Source organism: Otolemur garnettii, unplaced genomic scaffold (genome assembly GCF_000181295.1).
Source record: "Otolemur garnettii isolate 467f Iridium unplaced genomic scaffold, OtoGar3 scaffold00129, whole genome shotgun sequence".
NCBI lineage: Eukaryota > Metazoa > Chordata > Mammalia > Primates > Galagidae > Otolemur > Otolemur garnettii.
The window spans coordinates 4,017,727-4,026,235 of NW_003852524.1; positions in this window are offsets into that span (position 1 = coordinate 4,017,727).

An 8,509-nucleotide genomic window follows, 5' to 3' on the forward strand; every position below is an offset into this window, starting at 1 on the left:
CTTCTAGAACTGTGGGAAATGCATTCCCATTGGTTAAGCCACCCAGTCTAGGATATTATGTTATGGCAGCCTGAGTAGAATAAGTGTATGTGCTATGATGATGATGACGATGACAGTGGTGATGAGGATGACAATCATGTTCATGGAAAAACGGTTATCAAGGCTATATGAAAGCCCAGCCTCCATTTTCCCTCGATTTATTTCTATTATATTAATTAACAATACAAGACAATATTCTCTGAAAAGAGAGATGCCTCCTTGTTTACTCTTCTCACTTCCACCATGTAGAACATGATTTCTGCCCACATAGATGCTAACGTTATAAATAAAAATCTGACTTTGTCCTACCTTGAAAATCTGATTACCTTCTATTAGATAAGCTTCCTTTACTATCTATGCCACAGCCTTTTTCTCTTTCTACTCTGTTATTATCATTGCCATATTCTCATATGTCTTGTAAATTAATTTTACATCACATTTTATTGAAAAAAGAGTCTGAGCATATTTTCTATGTGTGAATAGTATGTTGTACATTAACCTACTTGGCTAATGTTGTACAGATTTTGTTGTACATGAGCCAAGTTAATGGAAAAATAGGTGCATGCCCCTTGCATCAGGGTCCAGTGAAAGGACTGTGGTCATCTGGAGGGGGATGCATGGCAAATGGCATTTATTCTTTGGATGATTTCATTCTACCTGCAAGGATGATTAAATTTAAATAATGGAAGAATAAATACTTTAAATATTTCATTAGCTCCTCACTGTGCAAATGGTAGAAATTAAAAAGCTATATCCTACCTAAAGTATAGGTGTGGCAGTACCAATCAAAAATAAACAATTAATGAGCATGCCTTTTTTATATATGCACCTTATTTATATACAATATGATAGTAGATGGCGGAAACTGACATTTTTGTTTCAAATTCCAATTATAGCTAAAATCAAATACTCAATTTCATTTGCTCTTGCTTTCCTGTTTCCTAACACCTACTCAGTCCAACAACATTGTGGACTAAGCAAGAGCACACGAGGAGATTCTGGCCTGTGTTCTCACCAAAGGATATTTAACTAACAGTTAGCAGTTCCTTAATAGCAACAACAGCCACAACAATCACTAGGGTAATATTTATTGGAGGTTTTCTGATGACCAAAGCACAGTGAAGGTTAGGATATTTAGTTTCCATAATAGTTCAATGTTATTATCCCCTTTTACACATAAGGAACCTAAGGTGCAGAGAGACGGAGTTAATTGTCCAAGTTCACACAGACTATTAACTGATTTGAACCTGGACTGTATGCTTGTAAATCCTATCCGCAAAGAGCATATTGTCTAATAGATGAGGTAAAATATACTCACAGAAAGATGCCACAAGGAATCCAGGGATTTCGCTTATCAGCTTCCCCATGCTCGAATTATTTCCATCCAGGCCACTTAGGCCTAGAAATACTAGGAATATTGGAGAGCAATATTCTTTTCTTTCTTTCCTTTTTTTCCCTTTGAGACAGAATTTCGCTCTGTGGCCCTCAACAGAGGGCTGTTGTGTCATCATAGCTGACAACAATCTCAAACTCTTGGGATCAATCCATTGTCTTGCCTCAGTTTCCCAAGAAGCTGGGACTACAGGCCCCTGCTACAATTCCAGCCTGTTGTTGTTGTTTTCAGTAGAGACAGTGTCTTCACTCTTGCTCAACCTGGTCTTGAACTCCTGAGCTCAAGCCATCCACCTGCCTTGGCCTCCCAGAGTGCTAGTATTACAGGTTTAAGCCATCATGCTTGGCCAGAGAACAACATTCTTCTTATCATTTTTTCAAATACACATTAAATAGAGCATTAGAAAATAACTAAATAGGAAATACATGTGTGGTAAAATCTGTGAATTATATATATATATATATATAAATTATGATGTCTTCTAAATAAATCTCAAACTAGAGAGGCATTATAGGATAGTGATTAAGAGCACAATCTTAGAAATCATTCTGCTGTTTATCAGCTGTGAATCTTTGGGCAAGTTACTTCTCTATGTGGAATCAGTTTTCTAACCTGTAAAATGGGTATATTAATAGAATTGTTATAGTATTAAATGAAGCGATAATAATTATAAAACATTCAGCATAATACTTGGCATATAGGTACTCAAAATTTGTATTATCTTTACTTCTATGCAGGATATAGGATACACAGAATTTTGTGTTTTTCTTAGCATTTCTTCTGAAGGTATGTTTTCTTCTAGTAGCTTAATAGTTTCAGGTCTTACATTTAAGTCCTTATTGCATTTTTGAGTTTATTTTTGTATATGGTGAGAGATAAGAGCCAATTTTCTTCTTGAGCATGTGGACATCCACTTTTCCTGACACCATGTATTAGACTGTTTTTTCTCCCACGTGTGTTCTTGGTACGTTTGTTGAAAATCCTTTGGCTGTGTGCAGGTTGATTCCCAGGCTTTTTATTCAGTTCCATTGTGCCCATGTTTATGCCCAAACCATGCTGTTTTCACTCTAGCTTTGTAGTATATGCTACTGAGTGATGTTTCCAGCTTTGTTCTTTTTACTCAAAATTGCTTTGGCTATTTGGGGTCTTTCATGGTTCCAAAAATCTTAAAGGATTTTTTCTCCCTATTTTTGTAAAGATTATCTTTGATATGCTGACAGTGATTATATTGAATTTGTAGATGACTATTGAAAGTACAACGTTATTGATTCTTCCAATCTATGAACATGGGATATCTTTTCATTTATTTGTGTCTTCTTCAGTTTCTTTCATCGATGTCTTTTTAACTATAGAGAGCATTTACCTCCTTGGTTAAAGTTATTCTTAAGTATTTTATTTCTTGCAGCTATTGTAAACAGGATTTTTATTTTGATTTCTATTTCAGATGGTGCATTATTAATGTTTGGAAATGATACTGATTTTCGTATTTGGATTTTATGTCCTTCAGCTTTACTGAATTCATTTATTACTTCTATCAGTTTTGGTTTTTTTTTTTTTTTGGTAAATTCTGTCAGTACCGCTATGTCGCCAGCACCGCACCCAGGAAACAGCCCATACAGGGACTGATGACTACACAAGCTCGCAAGAGGTGAAGCTCCACAGAGGTGCAGGAGAGCGGAGCCACCGAGTAAACTCAGCAGTGGCTGCAGGAACCCCTGAGCTACCTCTGCAGCAGCTATTTAGTGAAACGCTATACAACAGGTGTGGGAGGCCCGTGTACAAGGACTCAGTGCTTAAAGATACGCGCTCTTTTCCCCCAGGCTCTACTCCCCTCCCTAGGCACCACAGATGTTCAAGGTCCTACACCTGCTTACTAATGAGCGATCTTATCTCCTTAGACCACGCGATTGCTTAAGGGCTTCTCTCCAGGCCGCAAAATAGCTCCTTACCAGCCAGGAGATTGTCCCGCTCCCAGCGGTTTCCTTAAGAACCGGTAACTGTGTTTTTCTTTCTTTCTTTCCTTCCTTCCCTTCCCTTCCCTCCCTCCCTCCCTCCCTCCCTCCCTTCCTTCCTTCCTTCCTTCCCTCCTTCCTTCCTTCCTTCCTTCTTAAATCATAGCTGTGTACATTAATGTAGTCATGGAGTACAATGTGCTGGTTTTGTATACCATTTGAAGTATTTTCATCCAACTGTTAAACATTGCCTTCATCGCATTTTCTTAGTTACTGTGTTAAGACATTTATGTTCTACACTTAGTAATGGTAGTGAGTGTACTATAGAGTCTACTACAAAATTCTCTAAAGTTTTCTCTCTATAAGATTGTGTTGTCTGCAAACAATTTGACTTCTTTGTCTCCAATTCAGGTGCCTTTTATTTCTTTCTCTTACCTAATGCTCTGGCTAGACTTTCCAGTACTCTATTAAATAGAAGTGGTGAACGTGATCATTCATGTCTTATTTCAGATCTCAGAGGGAAAGCTTTCAACTTTTTCCCAGTCAGTGTGATGTTAGCTGTGTGTTTCATTATGTTAAGGTAAACAATGTGCCTAATTTGTTGAAAGTTTTTAATCACAAACAGATATTGAGGTTTGTCAAATGCTTATTTTGCATCTATTGAAGATATCATTCTTGTTCTTTATTACCTTCATGTGATATGTCACGTTTATTGATTCTCACATGTTGAACCATCTTTGCTGCCCTAGGATGAATCTTACTTGGTCACAGTGAATGATCTTTTTAGTATCCTGTTGAATTTGGTTTGACAGTATTTTGTTGAGGATGTTTGCATCTGTTCATCAAGGATATTGGCACGTAATTGCCTGCTTGCCTGCCTTCCTCCCTCCTTCCTTCCCTTCCGTCCTTCCTTCCTTCCCTTTCTTTCTTGTTGTTTTGTCCTTGTTTGCTTTTGCTATCAGAGTAATGTTGGTCTCAGAGACAAAATTTAGAAGATTTACTTTGTCTTCAATCTTTTGAAATAGTTTGAAAAGAATTTGTATTAGTTCTTCATTCAATTCTTGGCAGAATCCAGTAGTGGGACTGTCAGATTCTGAGCTTTTCTTTGATGGGAACATTTTTATTACTGGTTTAACGTCCTTAATGTCATTATTGGTCTGGTCAGATTTTCCATTTCTTTATTTATCATTTAATCTTAAGTAATTTATGTTACTACACTATGAATAGCTATACTGTAAATAACATTAGTAGCCCACTTTCCAATCACAGAATGATTTTATGTAACACCTTCCTTTATCTTTACATAATCCCTTAAAAAAACAGGTAGTGTAAGTATTATTTATCCTTTTTTTCTTTGCAGTTTTTGGCTGGGGCTGGGTTTGAACCCGCCACCTCTGGCATATGGGGTACCTTTGAACCACAGGCGCCTCCCTCATTTACCCATTTTATAATGAGAATCTAGTAGTTTAATGACTTGAACATTGAATGTCAGATCGGTTACATAAATTCAAGTATGTAGATTTTATTCTTATGCTTTTTGGCTGTTTTGTGATAACCCAAGAATGACTAGATATGGGAGGAACCTAGTGTCTTGCCAGATTGATTTAACAAATACATATGAAGTCCTGTAGTTGTACACTGTACCAGAAATTGAAGGGAGAGGGGTGACCAAGACAGATGAGATCCTTGTCATCTTTAAATTTATGGAATAGTTGGGAGAGAGACAGTAAAAACAAAAAGCAGACTAATACAGAGCACACACACACACACATGTGTTATATTCTTATCTATACATACACATGTATGTGTGTATATATATATACATGTATGTGTGTATATATATGGAGAGAGAGAGAGAGATATTATGGTAAGTATTATCTATAATGGGAATAAATAGCATGGTAAAATAACTAATCAAGTTATTTATGGTAGGAGGTAATGACATTTGACCTTACAGACCTTACAGTTAAAAGACAAGAATATATTGCAGTAAAAACAGCAACATTCTAGGCTACACTGGAGCTAGCAATGCGTAGGTATAGGAAGAGACTGGTTGTTAAAAGAGACAGACAGTGAGCTACTATGGCTGGATTGTGGGGCATGAAAGAGAGAGTGGTTTGAAGTTGCAGAGAAAACAAGAGCCAAATTATGCAAGTAGATGCAATGTGAGCACACTGGAGGGGCAGCCTGCCTGGCTCAGAAAGTGTTCTTAATAATGTTTCAGACTCAATCCACAAAATTAGACTCCTGGCAATCATGTTTGTACAAACCCCACTTCCTTGACCACAGTTCTCATGCAATAAAACTGTATTTACGCTGTGTAATAGGCAATCAAAACCCATACATTTGCTGTCCTTACATGTTTTACAATTCAGTGTAAGTGTGTCCAGACTGAAGAATGGCCAATTAGGGCTTCTTCTCTAGAGTTTGGAACCGAGAACTAGAGAGAGATGTGGTTTCCATGTGATTGGAGTTATAACATGTAAACAGTCAGCTGGTGGAAATTACATTCTACCATGTTATCTGGGAGTCCAGTCTATACAGAGAGGAGAATGAAGAACATAGAAATATATAATATTTTCATGATTCCTGGTGGTTATATATTTATGGGTTTTAGTTTATCTAGAGTATTGATTTTTAATTGGCATGCCAATTATATTATATTATAGGATTATAATTGGCACTCAGGATCTTAATTGCAAAGGAGTCTGAGAAAATGTAGCTCTCAGGTTATCAGCCTCTGCATGATGGCATGCCAGGAGAAGGGGATAAATTCTTAGCAAATTTTATATATAATCCTATAATATATTCCTCATATTACTATCACGTTCTGAGCTATTTTGTTATTGTTTACAATAAATTTATTTACATTCTAGACTGGCTAATTAAGGTAGGATAGGTTCAGGAGCAATGAGCTGTAGGGCTGACCAGGGTTGAATTTGGTGAATAATTGGTAATCATAGATGATAAAGAAAATTTTTCACATGCACAACAAAAATTTAGAGCATTGAGTGCAGGGAAACAATGTTCAAGTAATGGAAGAAGCAGTCCACTGATGCTGATTGTGGTAGTGATACTAAAGATAACAAAGGGATGCCGTGTACTAAGAATCTAGTATTTTCTACATAGGGAAAAATGTAGTGTGTCTCTTTGAAGCATCTGTCTGACTCCAAATTATCCCTTTATTTGTATTCACAAAACCCAATCACAAGCTGAGCAGATTCCAGGGAGCCATACTTGAGCGTGACCTTTCTCCTTTATCTATCCCCGAAGGGATTAGTCATTCGGGGAATAGATATTTACTGAGCAGCTATCAAATGTGGATTCGTAAACCAAATGAACACTGTTTTTGCCTTCATGGGGCTTTAGCCTAGAAGATGTGGGCATCAGATACAAAGTACTTTGCTTGATGCTTTAATGTAGATTCACTTTAATGCTTATGATAATCTTTCAAGGTAAGTGCCATTATTCTTATTTTACAGAGAAAGGAACTGAGCCCTAGCTCCCCAAACAGGGAAGTTAAGCTGCTAATAATTGGAAAGAGAATAATGGGCCCTGGCAGCATATTTGGGTCTGTTCTATGATAACCCTGTGCCCTTCTTGGGTCTGCGACCTGCCCAGTTGCATCATTCAAATCCCATAAGCAGGAAATGGAAACATAGCTGTGATCTATGAGCCGGAAAGTGACAAATGCTACTGCAACTAGGATGGGCAGATTTGCAGTGGATATCTTTATGCACAGCTAACTACCTGACCATATCCGGGATGCTGGATTTTGTTGCAAAACACTAAACATCTCCATTAACTATGTTTGCTAGCAACCGCAACCTGGATGGTTTCCTCCTCACTTCTGTCTTCCACATTTTGCATAAGTAGTGTCTTACTGTCAGCACCTAATTTACAGTTAGGATCATAACTGCAAAGGAGTCTGCAAAAATATAGCTGTCAGGTGACCAGCTCTGTATGATGGCACAGCAGGAGAAGGGGATACTTTCTTATCAACCCAGCATTCAATATTTGCCGTTCTGTTGTATTAAGATGCCTTTTGTACTTCATGCTTGGACTTTTGCTTGGAAGAGTAATTCATATTGGTAAGTCTGGACAGGCAGAGATTTGTCCAGGGCTGTCTTGAATTTTCTGGGTTTTATGTTACTATATATAGTACATATACTACATATGTATATACTTTTTTTTTTTTTTTTTTGCCACATAATTAGCTCCCTGCAACATTTAAGACTAAAGCAGACTTTACAAACAGATACCTAGGAGCAGAGTGGAGAGAAGACGGAGAGGCAGACACAGGAGGTTTGTGTGGATTTTGTTTTTCCCTCCAGGCTCCCAATAACTGTGTGTCACCTTTAACAAGACATCTAACCTCCCTGGGTTTTTCAGTGTTTTCTCCTCTATAACAAGAATAATGGTTCTCGTCACTTCCCTGCCTCTAGGGGTGTTGTCAGAATTAATGAGACACCAGGGTGAAAAGCTTTCCACTTTTTTTTTCCTCTCAGAGAAAGCTGGAATGTAAATAAAACTAACATATCAGTTTTGTGAAGACTTTCCCTTCTGTATGTCTTAATAACTTTCAGAAAAGAGCGTGCAGATTCTTTTGAAGCACCAGCCATTACCGTAGGTGTTATGGATAATAAGGGAACTGTATCTGCCAGGAGAAACAAAGAGAAACCACGAACTTGAGTCAGAGAAAGTCTGCTCCTCACTCACTCTTTAATGGAATCAGTAGGAGGGCTGAAATAATCGCAAGTAAAATATTACTGTACTGAAAGCAGATGAAAGTAGGAGGAGAAACTACTTAATTAAAGTTGCTATCTGCAAAGTGGAAAAAGAAGAGAAATGATGAGTGCTGACACGTTGCTGAAGTTTCTGAGACTTGTTGAAGGGAGGAGATGTAAGTTGTAGGTCAAAATGTTTGCGACTTGGGGTTAAATTGCTCAAAGAATAATACCCCTGACCATGATATTCAGCTGGAAGTTAAACTCTAACAAGTCAAAAATGTTCCCAGCAATTTCTCTGACTCATCAATGAATCATCTGTTAACAGAGACAACAGGGACTATGTCCATTCTGTCGCTTCAATGGGACGCAACCCTCTGAACCTTGATGAATGTTAA